This window comes from Myodes glareolus, chromosome 11 (assembly GCF_982192425.1).
Source record: "Myodes glareolus chromosome 11, mMyoGla1.1, whole genome shotgun sequence".
NCBI classification, from domain to species: Eukaryota; Metazoa; Chordata; class Mammalia; order Rodentia; family Cricetidae; genus Myodes; species Myodes glareolus.
This window is the reverse complement of record NC_142036.1, coordinates 29,164,966-29,186,769: the sequence shown is the minus strand read 5'-3', so window position 1 is coordinate 29,186,769 and position 21,804 is coordinate 29,164,966.

Below are 21,804 nucleotides of genomic sequence, written 5' to 3'. Positions count from 1 at the left end.
GCAGAACCGATGCTGACAGGAACTTCAGCCCCAAAAGCTAAATTAATAGCATTAGCCAAGACTTTAGAACTGGGATAGGGAAAGATTAATGTTTACACACACAGTTGCTATGCCTTTGCCACTGCTCACAGACGCAGAACCATATAGAAAGAAAGGGGCCTACTGACAGCAGAGGGAAAGACAATTAAAATCAAAAATGAAATTTCAGATCTCCCGAGGGCTTTGTGGAGTCCCCCAAAATTGGCCATAATACATTACCCCAGCTGCCAGAAAGTGGGGTGGAAAAGGAAACAGTTTGGCTGATCGAATGGCCAGGGAGGTGGGAATAACCTCCACTTTGGCCCCTGTCTTGGTGGACCCTGGGCCTCCAACTTTACCAAACAAACCTAAATATACATGGGAAGATCTGACAGGCATGAAAACCCTCCCTAGGACACAATGATGGCAGAGATTTGCTGACAGTAAAGTCATACTGCCCAGCAACTGAGCCTTCAAATCCTGTGCAAAATACACCGTGCCTCCCACAGGAGGATTCATCAAATGCAGGGTTTGCTGAGACATTTGGAAGTAAAATAGAAAATAGAGGACCTGGTCAACAGCTGCTAGGCCTGCCAAGTGACCAATGTCTTCTCCAAAATCCCCAGAACTTGACTTCGAGGAAAGAAACCAGGTACATACTAGGAAGTTGACTTCACAAAAGTCAAACCTGGTAAGTTTGACTATAGGTATCTTCTAGTCTTTATAGACACCTTCTCTGGATGAACCGAGGTGTTCCCTATCAGACATGAGACTGCCCATACAGTGGCCAAAAAATTTCTGGAAGATATACTGGCCAAGTATGCATTCTCACTATAATAGAGCCAGACAACAGCCAGCGTTAGTACCTCAGGAGAACCAGACTCTAGTCACCATTCTGGAGAGTGATTGGAAATTACATTGTGCATATGGACCCCAGAGTTCAGGGCAGATAGAGAGAATGAACAGAACCCTAAAAGAGATCTTGATTAAATTAGCCTTGGAGATTGACAAAGACCGGGTTACTCTTCTTCCCTTCACCTTATGCTGAGGGAGAAACTCCCTGTATCAGATGGATCTAACTCCCTTTCAAATCACATTTGGTACTCCTCCTCCTCCTATTATTCCCAGCCAGCAATCTGAACTCTTGGCAGGACTGGATGACCAAGATGTGCTTGATTCCATCTGACGACTACAATGGACCCACAAGCATATATGACCCAAACTCAGGGCCCTATATGAATCTGTTGCCCCCCACTAAACCCACAGGTTCCAGCTGGAAGATTGGATCTTCGTCTGGTGTCATTGGTAGGTGTCCCTAGAGCTGCAATGCAAGGGACCCTATCATCTTGACTTCTCCCACAACCCTAAAGGAGGATGGAGTGGCAGTCTGGGTCCATTATTCACATGCTTGCCCCCATAGAGCCATTCGCCTGCCCAGAGGACTACCAAAGAGATGACTGGAAAGCTCTGCAACACCCCCCCCCAAACTCCTGAAGGTCTGGCTCCAACATCATTCCTGATCCTGTTAATGGTCATGCTGATTCTCCCTGTGCCTGCTGAAGAGAGCAACTGCCTTTTACCATTCAAACTGATTTGGATTCTTTTGGACAGAGAGTCATATGAGAATCTATACTAGGCTACCTGCATGGTTCCATTGAACACCTGGTGGACTGACCTGCATTTCTCCTTTTGAGATCTGCACCATGTCTATAGAGCAATGGGCCAGAAAGAGACCAGAAGATATGGTTTTTACATGTACCCAGGTCATCTCAGTGTGGACGCCTAGTGTTCTCCTTCTGCAAGAGTTGAGTCTGTGTCACCTCTAATGATGGAAAATGAAAATGGTCTGGAAGCAAACCAGACTTGGTCGCCTTTAAGTAAGTAAACCCAATCCAGTATGACCCCCTCTCCCACAGCCTGACAAGCCCAGTGCACAGGGTGACTTAGATAAGATAAAAATTACCTTCACCAACCAGGGAAAACAGGACACACAATGGTCACCAGGACTACACTAGAGTGTAATATATTATAGATATAGGGGGTCACGCCCCAACCATCCCCATAATTCAGCTTAAAATAAAGCCAGTGAGTCTACAAGCAATAAGAGGTTCCAATAAGGCATTTAACCAAAAACCTACTCTTCCACCCGTGTTTCCAAAGAGACTGGAGCCCCGACCCCAGGCTCTGACCACCATTTCACCAAAAACACCAGCTCCAAGTGCTTTAGTTACTGTTGCTAAGAAGCCTTTATTGACATTGCCTCAGACCAAACAGCATCCCCTCCTGGAGTCTGACTAGGGCTCATATGATTCTAAACTCCTCACAGCCACCTTAACCAACTCTTGTTGACTCTGTTATGACATGGCTCCCCGTTATTATGAGAGAATCGCAGTCCAGGGCACCATCTCTGAAGTGTCTACGTCCAGTGAATGTCTCTAGCATTCAACAAACTCCCTAACCTTGAACAAGTAACAGAACAAGGGCTTTACATAGGTGAAGTTCCACCTGCCAAGACATTTCTTTGCAATTCAACCTGTCCCCTCACAACTGGTACTGCAGAGTACCTAATCCCCAAAAATGATACTTGGAGGGCATGCACCTCTGATTTAACCCCTTGTGCACAAACTATTATTTTATATTCTACCACAAGGCTTGTGGTTTACCAGTAAGGTTCTGGGCATCTGTCTCATTTGGCAGCTACATGTCATCTCCCTGACTCTGATGCCTTCTTTTCTCCTCTATCTCTGCTTGGAATTCCCGCCTTGTCCTACTCTGTACCACCATAGGCCCAAAGAAGCTTCTTCATTAACCAATGGTAATAAAACATATTCACAGCATACAGAGGGGAATCCTACATTATGTATGGGCCATGTCCAGTTTTTAAAGGAGGTGCTGGAGATCTGAACTCAAATCCTCATGTTCACTCAGCAAGCATGCTTTCCCACTTATCCATCTTACCATCCCTAATTATTTTCATGAATATGAAATTAATAACTAGATTTTATTGATCTCAGTGACTTCATCTCTAAAATTCAGTGTGTCTTACGAGGTCTCCATGTGAAGCAGTGAATAGCACTAGAGTGTCACAAATGTCATCAGATTATTCAGTACCACCCATGGCCATGTGAGCCACTCATGTGTGTGTGCTCTTAATGATCGGAAGTATCTGTGCTTCCAGCACAAGTGCTGAACATGGCACATGATGCCAAGATTTCTTTACAATGGGTTGTAGCCAACACAGCTTTTAAAGATCAAATATTCCAGAACTCATTTGTAGAGTGTTTCAAATGGTTCCTTAAAATAGGAGGAATCGATGATACAGTGCTATGGTACAATGGTCTGTACCCTGTTACTTGTATTTTAAATACAGACTTGCTAGAACCTTGCTGGTAAGCCATAGACACATGACAATATACAGATTAATAGAAATGGGTTATTTTAAGATATAAGAGTTAGCCAGAAATATGTTTGAGATATTAGCCAAGCAGTATTGCAAATAACATAGTTTCTGTGTGATTTTTTTGGGTCTAAGCAGCCAGGAATGAATGAACAATCTCCCACCAACATAACTGGAAAGGTCCTGATACCAAGCACAAAGACAGAGAATCTTATATATCTACCCTGAGAGATTTGATCCCAGTGTTGAGTTAATTTGATCACAGGTAGAAAGCCTAAAGATATAGCCTCATAACTTTTCTAGGCATCAGAATTAAAAGTACTTTTTCAAGTTTGTAAATATTTGCCTTAATGGAGTATATGCTTATTAAGTATTTTGTTTTATATTTTGATCACTACATAATGCTAGGAGCTTTGTGTTTTTCTCCAAGTATTTATTTTAAAGTTATAATGTACTTTTTCTTCAATATGCATATTTTAAAATACAACCCAAATTTAAACATTGAAAATTTTGGCAACATTAATAATCTTCAATACATGCATGCTCAGAAAGCATTGTGTGCATTTGGATTCTCAAGGACATTGATTGGCAGCAAGACTCCAGTTCATTAAAGCTACATCACTGGATATTCATGCATTGTGAACATATATATGTGCTAGAGATTTTAATTTTATATCCAACATAATTTCTAAACTATAGGACAGATAGCCTGCTAATTTCTATCTATCAGATGCACAATTCACCAGGAAATTTTCAAGAAAAAATAAAGCATGGATACTAATGCCATCACTTGGATTCAAAGCCATAAACCTATAGAACCCAAGAGCAGAGCAGATTCTCAAAATGCAAAAATAATTGGATCTGATTTTGTCATGAATTCTCAGCAATCTTTTAGCTTTTAAGCAGGTTTAATAGTCACACAGCTGGAGAGGCCCTTCTAACCACCAGAGAAGCCAAACCAGAACCTAGGCAGAACAGAATCTCACATGCTTCCTTTCTTCTGATGATCTTCAGTGTATGGAGTGAGAAGTAGAAGGCATGTGGAGCAAAGAGCTGCCTCTGGGCTCCTCCTGTAGCCAGGGACCTGCATTAACCGCCTTCTGTAGCTTCACTGCACAACTTGAAGGAATTTCAGCCACAAGGCTCTGTCACTCACACACTTGTTTAATTTCTTCCTCATTCCATCATCTGCTCCCTGCCAATCATCTTCTCACTTGGCCTGTGGCCACCACAGAAAAGAGTTTTCATTATTAGGTGGGCAGTCCACAGCTGCTTCTGTTTTAAAAGTAAACTTCCTTGTTGCTGGTGACTCTACCATGCCTTCCCAATCTGCCATTTTCAAGTTTTCCTTCTACCTTTGCCATTTAACACCCTCTTTCAGCTATGTTTTCCTTGAAGCCTACACCTTCAAGAAAGGTACAGCGTAAGTTTGGCCAGCTGTTCCCTGAAAGTCTGAGAGTGCCTACATCACTATTCCCACTGTAGCAAAACCTGTTACCATGCAGATAAAACAGGCTCAGTCATGTCACATTATGATACTCAAGGCAGACACAAGTCAGGCATATGTGAAGTATCAAGAAGTAACGTAAACATTTGCTAAGGTCTTTGAGAGTAGAAAATATGGTTTCCATTTCCATGACACACGTGGAGGGATTTGCTAAACATCCCCTGCTCATCTGTTTCCCCCAAATCTTCCCAGCAGCTGCCTGACAATTTTTCCTCCCCCAGAAATTCAGTTCTCCAGATTTGGTTTGTTCGCCCTTTTAGATGTAGATAAATCTAGTCTTGCCCAGCCGCTTCTAGTTCTACAATTTTATATGTCTCCTTTAAGCCATAGACAGTAAATTGCCTGGGCAGTAAAGTACTCCTCCATATTGAAGAGGAGTAAGAGCTGAGGGGACAGCTTGGTGACTAAAGTGCTTGTAACCCGAAGTGTGAGGACCTGAGTTCAGACACGCAGAACCCACGTAAAGTCAGATGTAGAAGCACCCTAATCCCAGTGCTCCTACAAGAAAAGAGGCAGACAGAATAATACACGGTTCATAGGCCATCTAACCTGGCCTGCACAGTAGTAAACAAAGACCCTGCCTCAAACAAAGTAGATGGTGAGGAACCATACCTCAAATTGTCCCCTGACCTCTACATGCATGTTGTGCCACAAGTACACACACACTCACACATACAAACAAACACATACACACACACACACACACACACACACACACACACACACGAGGGAGAGAGAAAGAGAGCAAAATACAATAACAATAATGACTAGGGAAATGGCTCAGTGGATAAAGCCCTTTGTGTAAAAGCATAAGGACCAGAACTGAGATCACAGGAATACGTGTAAATTGGCGTGCAGGCATAGCAACAATCAGAGGTCCCAGTACTCAAGAAGCAGAAATGGCATTTCTAGGGTAAGTTGACTAGTTCACCTAGTGGGAACTGGCAAGTTTCTGCATTTAGCCAGAGACCCTGCCCAATAAATAAAGTGGAAAGCCATCAAAGAAGACAGCCAGCATCAACTTTGGGCCTCCATATGTGAATGCACACACAAGAACAGACACACACAGGCACCCACACACTTATGATAACAATAAATAGAAAGTAGAGGGCAAGATATCTGAATATTCATGCACCATCACTGCTGCTCCCAGCAGATAAGAGACACTCATATTAATTTGAATGTATCCTAATTCCCTTTCCCCTTTCTTTTCCTTTTTCTCCATTTCCCTATTCATATACTCATAAATCTTCTTATAATACATCTAAAAATGTATTTCCAAAATCTAGGACACAAGTCCAATCAAATAAAGACTTGAGCCCAAAGAGAGCTGTCTGGCCCACAACTATCAGCCATTCATCTTAAACAGCAGGCACTGGAGACGCAGCCTGTGTCTCCCATCTTGCCCTTAGTCCCTTTCTTTCCATTAGCACGCAAGGCCTTAAAGAAAGAAACAACAAAGCAGGTTGTATTGGGAATTATTTGAAATCTAAATTCTCAGACATAGCCTGGGATTTGTACATGCTCTGCCATTTATTCCAAACCTTCAACAACTGTATTACCAGATAATGAAATTCAAGTTCAGCTTGATGGCCCTCATGTACCATAAAAGTTTTAGTACCAAACAAAAATCCATTTATGATTCCTATTCAGCTCTTATTTTTTTGAAAGAGTCTCAACAGTGATTGAAATAAATATAGTTTTCTGATTAAATTTCTGTAAACTAGAATAGGCAATTAGCCAAAATATTCCTTCCATGAGTATATTGGGTTGCTGCAGGTTTATAAGGTGGCATAGCTATGTTAACTTTATAGGCTGTTTTCCCCTCCTCCAAAGCCCTTGTCCAGATTTATGAAGAAGCCATAACTCCTAGACAGATCTGAGGCTGGCTTACTGTGTCCAAAGTCATTCTGAATACTTTGTTGCCTGTGTCTGATGGTTAATCTTCATTATCAACTTGATTGGCTCTGGAATCCTTACAGAGACATTTCCCTTGAGAAAGACTGTGAGAATATGGCACGTACGATTGACTAAAGGAGAAAGATCCTCCTGCAGAGTTCAGGAAACACTTTCTAGTAGTGTCACAGGTGGTTTGTGGGGGAAATTGATGCCTGTGTCTGCTCGTGAGTGTATCTACCATGTTTCTGCTGCTGTTTTTCCTCCCTAACTCCAGAGTGCAGCTTCATCTGCCTTCTGATGTAAATTGACAACCAATAGCTCCTCAGTAATCCTCTAGGCTGGCCTTTCAGCACTCAATTGGGACTGATGTGGTTTCCAGCTTTGTGGGATGAACAGTTCCTGAGTCCTGAGCCTCTTTAGCATATAGACAGCCATCATTGGGATACCCAGTCACATATAACCCAATCTAGCAGATCCTTAATTACTTCTATTGGTTTTGCTCCTCTAGAGAACCCTGCCTAATACAACTAAATATGCCACATATGCCACATAAATATTACCAAATATGCCACAGCAGGTGACACTTTAATTCAAGATAGAATAGAAGAAACTGAGCCTCCCCCTATCCCTGATCCCTCCACCTTTATCTACACACACCACAGCTTTGCCATAATTATATGTCGTATGACCTTTCAGGACAATTTGAGTTCTCTCTGACCTCTCTAGTGCCCACATGATCCACTTTAAAAATCTGGCTGCTGCAAGGATAAGTAGCCATCCTAAAATCAACTATGAACTCCAGGCATTGATTTCTAAAACCCAAAACTTCAGTAGAATTATTTTTGAAAGAGAAGGGTGAAAGAAAGGATGAAAAGAGAACCTGAAGAAGATAAAAGACGTTTATGAATTATTGAAATTTGATCCATACAGATAACCATTACCTCGTTGTACTATTCAGTGCTTCCTGTAGTATGACAGGCATTAGGTACCCCACATCTGAGTGACGTGTTACTGAATTATCATGCCACACTGGCAGGTAATCACAGAGAAGCTAATCCTTTGGAGTCAGCAACTCAAGGCCTGTGGACTAGTTACATCTTCATTGCCTGCCTACACAAACTAAAGTAGGAAAGGTTCATTTTGGCTCATGGTTTCAGAGACTTTATTCTATCAGGGCACAGAAACCCTGACATGGACAAAATTTGGTTCATGGTAGTGAGAGCAGGAGGCAGAGGCTGTTCACAGAGCAGACCAACAATCAGAGTAAGGCCAGAACCAGTGGATAGGCTATAACCTTCCAATGTCTGCCCCTAACTTCCAGTTTTCAAATTAATGTACCAGCTGGGGAAGCATTCAAAGTCTGAACCTGGAGAAGAAAGTCGAGAATTAAACCACAACAGAAACTGGTAGGTAACTGTTCTCATTCCAGGGAAGCTGCTTTCTCAGCCAACAGCAAGTGGGACTGGCTCACTCACTTTCCACACAACATGGAGTGTCCTGCTCTCTCTCTTTGATTGCCTCCATTTCCTCATTTGCAAAACAGGGTTATGATGATAATGCCTATTATCTAAGGTTACTATGAGCACCAATTGTAATCCTCAGCACTGTGAACGTGTTGTCAATTAACTCTGTTTACTATCTGCATTTACTAGTAGTCTCTGTCTTTGTTTCTTAACCAAATTTAGTAAAATTACCTTCCTTTTTTTTCAGTGTTTTCATCCATCAAAGATGTCATCTGATACTTGTAAATTTTCTTTCTACTCTTCCACTCTCACCATCCTGGGGAAGGCCGTCCAAGGATCCGGATGCTCTCACTTTTAAGACTATCTTGCAAAAACACTGCAGCAGGAAAATAAAAGAAGACAAAGCCTGAGAAAGACAGATTGTGTGATCAGCAAGATGTCCCAAAATTAAAATACCAGCATACCATGTTCTTCAGTTTCCTGCACCAAATGAGGGTGGTCCTCAAATACCTGCCTGAGCAAAACAGGTGACTTCATAAATCAAGGACTATTTAGATCATCCCCTATCTAACATGTCACATTGGCAGTAAAGGCTAAAATCTCCCTCCCTCCCATCTCCTGCAAGAAAGCTGAAGCATGTGTCCATGGGTACCACCATCAGAAAGCCTTAGACTCTCCCACAACAGCTCCCAGACCTGGTTTCAGGCCACCTGGTCCAAAGTGGGAGATGATCTTCCACTTTTTCATCAAAAGAAAAAAAAATTTGATTCTCTGCTCAAAGAACTAAGGGCCATTTAAAAAGTCTGAGAACAAGAGTATCTGATTGGTGAGGCTACTGGGAGCTGAAAGTCAAGTGCTTGAAGAGTACACTATAAAGTAGGTATAAACAGTTAAATGTACAGACAAACTGAAAGGAGCTCAGGGCATCAGCTGAATACCAGAGGCCTTTGCTGTGGTGAAGAGATGCAGGCAGGCTGAGAAGATCAGTTCTGGAGTCACACAGTCCAGGGTCCGGGTCACTGCATTCTTTATGTACAGCCAACACAGCTTCTAATGAGGTTGGGAGCACTTCAACAGGATGGATGAAATTTTGGAATAGATGTGCTGTAAAAAAATGCTTCTATAAAATGTCTGGCAGAGTCTGTCTTTGACATATGACAACTGTTATGGCCACTATAGAATGTCTCTGCTTGTATGAGTCAAACTCTGACACAGTGACAACATACCCAAGAAAATCAACTTAAAGGAAGAGGGATTTATTTGGCTCATGGTTTCGAGGCTGGAGTTGTTGCCTGGCCCAGTCACTTTGGGATTCTTGGTGAGAAAATGTGTCACGGTGCTGGAGCCATGTGGTGGAGATTGTTCACCACCTAATGGCCAGGAAACAAGTAGAGACAGGAAGGCTGATACCCCAATATCACTTCCAAGGTCATGCCCCTAAAGTTCCAAGGCTATTTTCTACATCTCAGAACTCTATAGGCTGGTGTCAAAGATTTTAACTTATGAGACTTAAGGGGACATTTAAATTCCAGGTGATAGGATGCCACTACTTTGGGGGACACATACTCACACACATGGACAAAATGTAATTTTCAACTTGAATAGTACTTTAATCCACCTATATTCTCTCTCATTCTCTTTGATGTCCTCTATTCCTTCTCCTCTTCCTCCTCCCCATACCCTTCCCCATATACACATATAGAAAATGAATTAAATCATATAAAAACAATAGAAGGACTGATAGAAAACCTTTGGGGGAAAATAATAGCACAACCATAGCTTTATTATTCTCCTCTAAACCCTGACAAATCAACAATAAAATTGGGCAAGAAAAAAGAATCTTTTGAAGCATCCTCGTATCTCTGGGACGAAGTCTACTCGATCACAATAGAAGATCTTGGATTCTGATTGCAAGTATTTATTGAGAATTTTTGTGTCTATGGTCATAAAAGAGATTGGCCTGTAAATCTTTTTCACTGTTGGGTCTTATGTGTTTGGGCATTGGGTTAACTGTGACCCCCAAAATAGAATTGGACATTACTTCTTTTTCTATTTTGTAGAATAATTTGAAGAGTATTGGTATTAGTCCTTCTTTAAAGGTCTGGTAGAATTCTGCACTAAAACCTTCTGGCCTTGAACTTTTTTTGAAGGGGAGGGAGATTTTTAATGACTGCTTCTATGTTACTTGAGTTTATGAGTCTATTTAAATTATTTATCTGATCTTTATTTAGTTTTAGTAAGTAGTACCTATTGAAAATATTGTCCATTTTTTAGATTTGCCAGTTTTTTAGAGTATAAGTTTTTAAAATATGTTCTTATGATTCTCTAGATTTCCTCTTTTTATTTCTGATTTTATTAATTAGGATAGGCTCCCTCTGTCTTTTAGTTAGTTGGAGTAAGGGTTTGTCTATCTCACTGATTTTTTTTTCAAAGAAACAATTCTTTGTTTCATTGATTCTTTGCATTGTACTCTTTGGTTCTGTTTTATTGATTTCACACTTCAGTTTGATTATTTCCTGCCATATACTTCTCTTGGTGTGCTTCTTTTTGATCTAGAGCTTTCAGGTGTGCTGTTAAGTTCCTAGTATGAGATGTCTCCAAATTGTTAAATAAAGTTTCTTCTTATCGCTGCTTTTATTGTGTCCCATAAGTTTAGGTATGTTGTGTATTCATTTTTATTGCATTCTAGAAATTCTTGAATTTCCTTATTTCTGTCTTGACCCATTTTCATTCAGTAGAGAGTTCTTCAGTTTCCATGGGTTTGTAAGATTTGTTTCTGTTGTTGTACATATCTAGTTTTAATCTGTGGAGTTCTGATAGGATCCAGAGAGTTATTTCAATTTTTTTTATCTGTTGAGACTTGCTTTATGTCTGAGTATGTGGTCAATTTTGGAGAAAATTCCATGAAATGAAAATAAGAAGGTATATTCTTCTGTGTTTGGGTGAAATATTTTCTAAATATCTGTTAGGTCCATTTGGTCCATAATGTTTGTTAGCCCCAGTGTTTCTCTGTTTGGTTTTGCCTGAATGACCTGTTCATTAGTGAGAATGGAGGTACTGATATTTCTCACTATCAGTGTGTGTTTGATGGTCAATCTGTAACTGAAGCTGTAGGAGTGATTTTTGATGTTGGTTTTATGAACTGGAGTGTCCTTGTGTTTAGGGAATGAATACTAAGACTGGGTTGCATTCACTTGAGTTGTTGGCCAAGGGAGTCCTATGGAGATCCCCAAACTATTCCAGTTGATGCTAAGACAGTCCCTCTCTGAAAACAAACAGCGGGAACCCCATTGCCAAGGAAAATACCCACAAAACTCATTGAGTGTAGAGAGGTCATGTTGGTGCCATTATAGAGCCTTCCCTCTCGCATTCGAGTTTCTTTGCTGTGGAAAAGTACTTTGAGGTCTACTAAGGAGAATCTGGACATCAACCCAGGCACAAAACAGTTGACAACTCTTCAATGAGAAAGAGAAATTGAGAACCATATGCAAAGACAACAAAAAAGATAACAAGAAAGGGGACATGTAAATGACAAGAAATCAGGCAAGCTTGAGAAGACTTACCCCAGAAAAGAAAAATATTTTAATAGAAATGTTTCATGGGATATCATTGGTGTTCCCAGATATGCAGAGATGAAGGAAACAAAATGAGTACATATCCTTCTTAGCAAATCACAAAAAGATGAACTCCTCATGAAACGAAAGGCAGTATTTGGGCAGTAAATTTAGTCTAAATAGCTTTTAGACTTTATAAAATAGAACATAACTATTTTAATTCTTGAGTAAAGAAACATTTTATTATAGTCTTATATTTAATATTATGTTGTGGTTTATTATAACATTTTGTTTTATTGTAGTATTTATTATAGTATTATAGTTTTATTATAGCTCATTTTAGAAATTTATTATTTTAATTATGTTGAACCATAATAAAAACTCTTGAGCCGACCAATAAAACCAAAAATTGGAAAGTGACAGCAGATATGCTGTGGGTCACTGAAATTTTATCATTGTTCATGGGAGATACCAGTAACCACCAATAATTTCAAAATCTGATAAATAAGGCTGAAGCATTTTAGCTAAATAGTTAAATTGAATTTATGAAGTATTAAAATGTCTTCCATGTTTCAAATACCAGAAGGAAAAGGGAAAGACTAAAACATACGGTCTAGCAGAGTGTGAGGAAAAACACCCAGGGTGAAATCACCCAGGAAGTCTACAAGGAGAGTTTGAAGAGCTTTCTGGCAAAAGGTTAGAAAGAAGGCACGGTAGGAAAGCAGGTTGTTCTCACGGTGCTTACATAATATCTGCAATAATAAAGAAAGAAAGAATTATATATTACTTGGCAACAAAGAATTAACCATAAGAGCAATAAGAAAACCACAAAAGGTTTTTATTGGGTGCACGAGAACACAGGGAAGAAGACAGCCAGCTACTTAGGTAGGCAAACTGATTATATGTAGATAAATTCAAATCAACAAAAGAAGCTGTAATAACAATTATACCAACAAAATTGAATTCAACATATGAAGCCTAACTGAAACAAAGAACATTCTAATTTGAAGAGAGAATAAGAAATGAAATATAAAAACAACGTAGAATAGGCTTGCCAGAATTTAAAGCATAGTACATAGTTTCTGTAATTAAGACATGGTGGTCCTGATGCACAAATTCACAAGTAAGCCGGAATAATAAAACACAATCTAAGACATCACCACAAACACCTGTAAACATTTACTTAAGGTGGCAGCATCTCAAATTACTGGGATAGGGATACACTGTGAAATAAATGAATCATGATAACTGTAGTCACTTAGAAAAAGACACATACTTCACACCATGCACAAGGGTAAACTCCAAAGGCGCCAGAGACATAAATGGAGAGGAAGAGAAAGAAGGGAGACAAGAGGAGAGAAGAGAAGAAAGAAAAACCTACACAGGTCTTAGATGGCATATGTAAATTTCCATTTACCATCCACGGGAAAAAGACTTTCTAACAAATTCTAGATATTCAAAAACAATCAAACACTGATAGATGCAATTGTGTAGCATTTAAATTTGATTTTGCATACTGGAAAACCAAACAAAATCAAGGGACTAAAGAGATTCCACATACAAAAGACTTCCTACTTTCATGATGTACGTACAATTATATTTGTATGTATATATAATTTCTTTCGATCTAAATTCTGTATAAGAGATAATGAGAAATATTTTTTTTCAGTCTGACTTACTGCATACTGCATGATCATCTCCAGTGCACTTGAGATCTACCCATTTTACCACAAATGATGTAACTCCCTCTTCTTGGGACTTCTCTACTCTACTGTGTATATACATCATATTTTCTTTATCCATCTGTTGATAAGCACCTAAGCTATTACTATGACTTGGCTATCAGGAACAGAGTTGTAATAAATATGGATGTGCAGGTATCTGGTAATTCCTGTGGGCATATTCTCAGAAATGACATAGCTGGATCATCTGCTACTTTTCTTTTGAGTTTTCTGAGGGTCCTTCATGTTGATTGCCACAGGGGTTAGTCTTGTTCATATGTGCATAAATGGTGTATCAAAGGCTTACTTTACCTGTGCATCCTCAATAGTGTTTGCTATTTGTTTTCTTGATGAGATAAATTTCAGTGTAGCTATAATATGCATTTCTTTTTTATTATTTTTCATTGTTTATTTTTTTATTTATTAAAATTTTCCACCTCCTCCCCTCTTCCTATTTCCCTCCCACTTCTCTCCCTCTCCCTCCCCTCCCTTCCCAGTCATAAGAGAAGTCAGGATGCCCTGCCCTTTGGGAAGTCCAAGGCCCTCCCACCTCCATCCAGGTCTAGAAAGGTGTGCATTCAAACAGACTAGGTTCCCAAAGTACATGCAGTAGAATCAAATCCCAGTGCCATTATCATTGGCTTCCCAGTCAGCCCCAATTATCAGCCACATTCAGAGAGTCTGGTTTGAACACATGCTCATTCAGTCCCAGTCCAGATGGACTTGGTGAGCTCCCATTAGATCAGTCACACCGTCTCAGTGGGTGGACACACCTCTCATGGTCCTGCCTTCCTTGCTCATCTTCTCCCTCATTCTGCTCTTCATCTGGACCTTGGGAGCTCAGTCCAGTGCTCCAATGTGGGTCTCTGTCTCTATCTCCATCCATTGCCAGATGAAGGTTCTATGGTGATATGCAAGATATTCATCAGTGTGGCTATGGGAGAAGGCCAGTTCAGGCACCCTCTCCTCTGCTGCCCAAGGACTTAGCTGGGGACATCTCCTTGGACACCTGGGAACCCCTCTAGAGCCAATTCTCTTGTCAACCCTAAAATGGCTCCCTTAATTAAAATATCTTCTTCCCTGCTCCCATAACCACCCTTCTTCCATCTCAACCATGCCACTTTCCAAGCTCTCCCCATCCTCCCCTTCTCCCTTCTCTCTCCCCTTCTCCCCTTCCCAGCACCCCACCTCCACCTCCATGCTCCCAAGGCCAAAAGATACTTAGGGTCATGTTCAACTTCCTTAGCAATCAGGGAAAAGCAAATCAAAACAACTTTGCGATACCATCTTATACATCAAAAACACCAATGATAACCTATGCTTGAGAGGATGTGGATTAAGGGGAACACTCATCCATTGCTGGTAGGAATGCAAACTTGTGCAACAACTTGGGAAATCAATGTGGCAGTTTCTCAGGAAACTGGGAGTCAACCTACCTCAGGATTCAGCAATTCTACTCTCGGAAATATACCCAAGAGATGCCCAATCATACTACAAAAGCATTTGTTCAACTATGTTCATAGCAGCACTATTTGTAATAGCCAGAACCTGGAAACAACCTAGGTGTCCCTCAATGGAAGAATGGATAAAGAGGGTGTGGCACATATACACATTAGAGTTCTACTGAGTGGTTAAAAAAAATGACATCTTTAATTTTGCATGCAAATGGATGAAAATAGAAAGCACTTTACTGAGTGAGATAACCCAGACCCAAAAAGATGAGTATGGTATGTACTCACTCATGAGTGGATTCTAGCCATAAACAAAAGACTTTGAGCCTATAGTTTGTGATCCAAGAGAACCTAAATGATAAGGTGAACCCAAAGAAAAACATATATTTACTGTGCATTTCTATGATGAACAAAGATGCTGAATATTTTTGTGTATATGTTTACCAATTTCACTTTTAAGAATTGTCTCTTTAATCTTTCATTCAGTTATTGCTTATAGGACTTCTGAGTGTGGTATTTAATTCAACTCATGATGTCAGAAAGAAAGGAAAACTAACAAGCTATTTTCTGTATGTTCTCCCTCTATCTGCCAAGTTCCCAGAGTAAATGGCACCTAGGGGCAATGGGCACAGCTATATTTTACTTTGCAAATAAAGGGAGCCAGGACGTCTTGGGAGATGGGTTGACAGCAGTTCTGGGATAAGGAAATTAAGCTAATCCTGGAAGGTCTTGTAGTTATGAGAATTAAGGAAATTCTCAACTAATGATGGAGAGAGTATGTTGAAAGGGCATAGAGCCAGCTGGAAAGAGGACCCAGTGCCCAAATCTGGAAACTTGTGAGCATCAAAATAAACCATGAGAGCAATGATTATAACCCAATGATTTATAAAATCCATACCAATGAGTTCATTGCTATATTAAGTAGATGTTGCTTAAATATATGAGGGATGTGTGGTAGCTATTTTTATTATGGGATTCAATTAATAAATAAAGAATTATGGGAACAGTGAAGCTCAATCAGCCAAAGAGCATAGTAACATATGGTAAACCCAAACCAAGTGGTGAGGGAAAGTAGGAGCTATTTCTTCTTTATCTCCAGATATATGCTACTTAAGAATTAATAAGGGAAAATTGGTAACTGAATAGTGTAAAACCTTGCTTAGACTTTGATAGTCAATGTACCATAGTTAGCATCGACAGCCACAAGACCCATCGACATCATCCACACAAAAAACATACATGATGAAGCACATATCACCAGTGTTATCAGTGCCCAAATACATAATGTTAATTATCTCAAGAAAACATTTAACAAGTGGTGTGGTAGGTTCTTCTGTCTATGTATTGTCTTTCTTGGTTAATGAATAAAAAAACTGTGTTGGCTTGTTGATAGGGCAGGACTTAGGTAGGCAGGGAAGGCAGAAATAAATACTGGAAGGAAGAAGGGCAGAGTCAGGGGACATCATGGAGCCACTGCCACTGGAGATAGACATGCTGAAAATTGGCTGTTAGGATATGACCTCATGGTGATTTACAGAATAATAGAAATGGGTTAAATTAATATGTAAGAGTTAGCCAATAAGAATATAGAGCTAATGGGCCAAGCAGTGATTTAAAAAATACAGTTTCTGGGTGATTATTTTGGTTCTAGGTGGCCAGGACAAACATGCAGTTCCCTGCAACAAACAAGTGCATATCAAAGAAAATAACTGGCCTGTGTTATTTTTAAAATCTGCAAGGTCCTGGAAGGTTTAAAAAAATAAAAGAAAGAAAAAAGAAAAGAAACCACAACACATTAACTCCAACATTTGGGAAGCAGAGATAGGAAGATTAGTTGATCAAGGCCAGCCTTGACTACAAAGTAAGTGGAATGTCAGTCTGTCATGTGAAGCTCGATTTCAAACAAAACAAAATGAAAAACTACTGATATGTTGTAGGAAGGATCTGGTAACTAAACGAACTGTGAGGTCTTCACCTGCATCTTAGAACTTGGTGGAACAAGTAGTCTACACTTTAGCCTACAATGCTGTAGCCATGTCAATTTCCTGGTAAGTGTGCACTGCCTATGTAACCTGTTGGTATTGCAGAAGGCAAGAATCAAACATAATAACTCTCTGATTATTTTTCTGAGTTTTTTATACATCTTCTAAAAAGTTCAGGTAAAAAGGTAAAATTTCTATCATAGAATAAAAGAGAGCATTATTCAAAATTTTAATTTAATAAAATGGAACTTTCCTTTACTATAAAAATTAAATGTGAAAATGAAAGTTTCAGAGCAGAAAGAGTGCACACACACACACACACACACACACACACACACACAAACACACACACCACTGCCAAGAAATACAGTGAAATCTAAAAAGGCCAGAGGCCTGTTTACAAGGCAGCTCTAAAATTGTGACAGTCTAACTAGTATCCCCAGGATATGGAGTTGAAGAAATGAAATTACTCAGATGTAGAAGTGCGTATTTTTATTTATCTGACTAGAAAAATGAATGCTTTTAGGAAAGTAAGAAGTATAACTTTTGTTTACCATTTGCTTTCTTGCAGAAATTCGTCCTAACTGCCTTTCATCTCTGAGCAGGAGGAGAGCATGTTCTTTCATAAAATCTCATACATCCACGAATTGATACCATGAAAAACAGCACAAGGATCCAAAAGTACTGATGACACAACCAATCTCAATCAATCACTGTGAGTAGACTCCCTTCCTAGAAGTAACTGGTGATGAATCATATCCGGTGAATTGGTTATTGCTATTCAGATCAGCCTGGTTGAATCATTTCTGGTGAATAGTTATTGCTTTTCAGATCAGCCTGGTTGGGTGAATTCCAGTCTTTGTTTCTGACATTTTAACATAAATATCTCAAGAGGTGGAAAATAAACAAAATTCACAGTGTATACTACTAAAACTTGTTCATTAGTCTGTTTATTTCTATCCATCCATCAGTTCAATGTACTCTTTGATACACATCAGAATAAACAGTAGACCTCTATATGTTTTCCCTGCCATTTCTGCACACATCTCGTTAACTTGTGAGTTCTATGGTAACCACTATGCTTTTCAGCTCTATTGTCTTCAACATACTCTGTGGCTGTTGGATTCTGTCTTCATTTCTACTTCGACTTTGAGTGTCAAAGCAGTTTGATCTTCAAAGTTGACCATAAAAGGGAGTCCCCCAAATCTCTAAAGGGGTCCCTTAATTAAGCCCTATCTGCACTGCCAGACAGGCTCTTGGCTTTGAGTTGTTTCTATACACTATGCTCATCTACCTACTTCTATTAGGTAGGCAACAGTGCATATCTTCTCAAGGACAGTGCTCCGTACATAGCAGTGTTGAATATAAGTATAAAAATTGGTAGTTTGGTGAAAACATTTATCTCATTTGACTCTATCTGGACATCTATAAATACATGACCTCATAGGGGAGAATTCCACAATCTATCAATGTTTTTAAAGTCATCAAGTCTCTACAACAGGACTGCCTGACCATGAGCTGAACGAGGACAACAATAGACATTGTGGATGGGGCAGAGAATATCCGGCCTCTAACCTACACAAAGAACTAAAGCTAACTAAGGAATGAGTAATGCTGAGAGCAGGAAAAACAGTCTTCTCCAGGGAAGAAGGGGCCAACTGATCATCCATTACCAATAAATTACACTATACAGTCTAAGCATGCTGCATTTATGTATTTAGAAGTACACATGTATTTGTGTGTACACGTGTGTGTGTGTGTGTGTGTGTGTGTGTGTGGGTGTGTGTGTGTGAACAGTTAAAGAAAAGAGAGACCTTGAATTTGAAAGAAAGCAAGGAAGGATATATGAGAGTGTTTGGAAAGAGGAAAGAAAACGGGAAATGATGTACTTATAATCTCAAAAGCATGGAAAAAAAGTTGCTTGTCATTTTTTTTTAAAATCTGCAACTATTACAGACACAAAGAAAATAAATTGAGAGTTCTAAAACCGTTGAGGCCTCCTGGTTTCACTCTTCCCCCTCTCTAGATTCTGTCCTCGCTTCTTATACTGCATACTCTTTCCCGGCCACGTCCCACCCTTGACTTATATTTAGCTCACTTCACCCAAAACCCCCATTTGCTTTTGCCACATTACACACTCACGATAGATCATTTTTGTTTATTTGTCTACCCCAGTGATTAGTGAGAAACTTTGTCCATTAAGCTGACTTTGATGTATCATTAACCAGAAAAAATAGGAGAAAAGAGGTAGAGAAAAGTCAATAGTTGATAATATTTATGACATCCCTCAGCATGTGAACAAAAGGTGGTTCTGGCTTTTAACTGGTGTCTCAACCCTATGACTCATTGTTTGGAAGACTTTGTGAGTTATGGCCTCTAGCTTCCTGCCTTGGCAGAGAATGCCCACTGGAATTAGCAGGTGTGAAAGGCATCTTGTGACCTGCTTTTGCTATACTGCCTCAGTCTCCCAAAGCATACAGCAAAATATTCACACACACATCAGAGGTTAAGTAAGCTCTTACTTTCCTGGAGCACTGAGTTGAGGGACAACAGAATTTACCTCTATTTCAATCTTAACCTTCTTGAGCATCAGTGTTTTGGAAAACATCAAGACCCCTAAATTATCGATTCACAGATATTTATGCAATAATAAAAATTGACATCAGGGGTAAATAAATGAATAAAATAACAAAGCCATGCTTCCTACATTCGTTTTTTCCACCAGTCTCTCGTAACATTCAGAAGGAATAGTACCTTTAAACCAGTTCTTTAAGGCTCTAATTTCTTCTCGCCTCAACACTACTGTTGGCCGTCTCTCACCATCTCTCTCATATTCAGGAAACCAAGTATCCTCATGTGCCTGGGTATTTGGATATCACCCTTTCCAGAAAAAGTTGGAGCCAACTGTGGTTGGAGGAGGGAAGGTGGTAAGCTTAGGCACATTATCAGTTCTTAGCTCTCTGCTGCCCTCTCATGGCAGCTGTCAACAGCGATTGTTCGTGGTATGAAGCACAGCATCTTTGTTAGACTGGATGAACAATATGGTATTGTTTAAGTATGCATACACCAAAACAAGACAAAGAAATAATTGCTACCCCTTGCATTGCTATTAAGTATTTGTCTCTAGTGTCATTTCAATAAAAGTAGTCTTCACCACCTATTTGACTTAATATGACATGTTTCAAATGCCTGGGACTTTCTTGTTTCTACTTCCTGCTCATCAAGTCTTCGTATTGCATGTTCATCTGATGCTTCCCTCACTTTTTCCCTTTGCCCACTCGCACACCAGTCTGAGATTCCTTAAATTGCTTTTCAATAGTGGTCCTGAACTGTGTCTGGTAAAAGCCCATCTCCCTATCCTGATTTGAACACAGAAAAACACCGCAGGCATGGATATTAACAATTATCTTTTATCTCTTCCAAAAATGTCAAAAAGTTTATGAATTATTAAAGGAAATGGAGGAACTAAAAGGAATAGCAGAGTGACCTATGGAAACTGACAAGAGAATATTACATTGATGGATGGATACAGAAAAAGATGTCCGCTTTCAACCCTAGCGAGACAGGTGTTATGGAAGTTGCTCCTCTGTTTTTCATTTCTTGCACCTAGATGTCCAAGGCTGTTTACAGCTAGTGAGCATGCTCCCCAGTACCAAGTAACTGTAACAAACATTAAGTAAATACATTTTGACTTTATGAGGATCTTTGAATATTCATCATACCCCGGTTACAAGATTTCTTCTCATCACCCTACAACTCCTCCGGCCTGTGATTGTTTGTCTTTCAAAAACTCTCATCTTAGTTTTTTTTTTTTCTAACACATCACTTTGAAGCTCTGGAGTCAACTTTTTCTTTCCACAGTCTCCCTAGCAGTAATAGTGTTGCTTTAGTCTAGAAGGAGAGAAGGGCAATATGATAACAGAGCTCCAGGCTTTCCTGTAGAGAGAAGTTGAAGCAGAATGTGGATGAGGGGCATCTGAGGCTCACATCATCAGGGTAAGAATGAGAGAGCTGGACTATTGCAGCTTCCCTGATAGCAGAGCTGTTGAAGGAAAAAGAATTCAAAACTATGGCAGGATTGAAAGCGACAACAATGAAAATCAACCAAACCCACTTACAAACCTGGCACATAGGGGGCATGAGCAACCGTAACAGTTACTGGGTCTGAACAAAATTCATCCTCTTGCATCATTTCGCCTCCTGGAATTCTATAAGAATATAAATGGGCCCTTTCTAGCTCGTGACCCATCCCAACAAGAATCTTTCAAGTCTTCCTTCAATGATAGTTAAAACTTCAGATGAGATTAAATAACTCGCCTAAATAACATTATCTATCTTTATAATAAAGTCATAATCAATATCCTAGATGCTCACTCCCTGAAGCTGATTCTCCTGAGCTGTAAACTCTGAAGCAAATCACGAACCTATTGGAAGAAATGTGGCAGGAAAATGAGATCAGGCCTTGAGAAGCTAGACACTGACTCATATGATGAAGACTTGATTCCAGTTTTTTACCAAAGAACTCAGACGGGCCCTGAGAGTTGCTTTGGATTAAGGAGAGAAGGCTGGGGTTCTTTAACCTCGCTAAAAGTCACTGGATAAAGTCTACTCCCAGAAGATCATGACCCTGGACCCGCAATCACGCAATCACGGTCTTGAGAGCTGGGAGTAGTTGACACTCTTAGTGGATAAGACAATAAATGTCCATTTTAAAGCAAGGAGTTGGGTCCTGTACAATCACCAGTTCTTATCTCCTTGTGATAGGAGATAAGAGGGACCCAGGCCACCATGCTACCATACACTGTTTTCCAG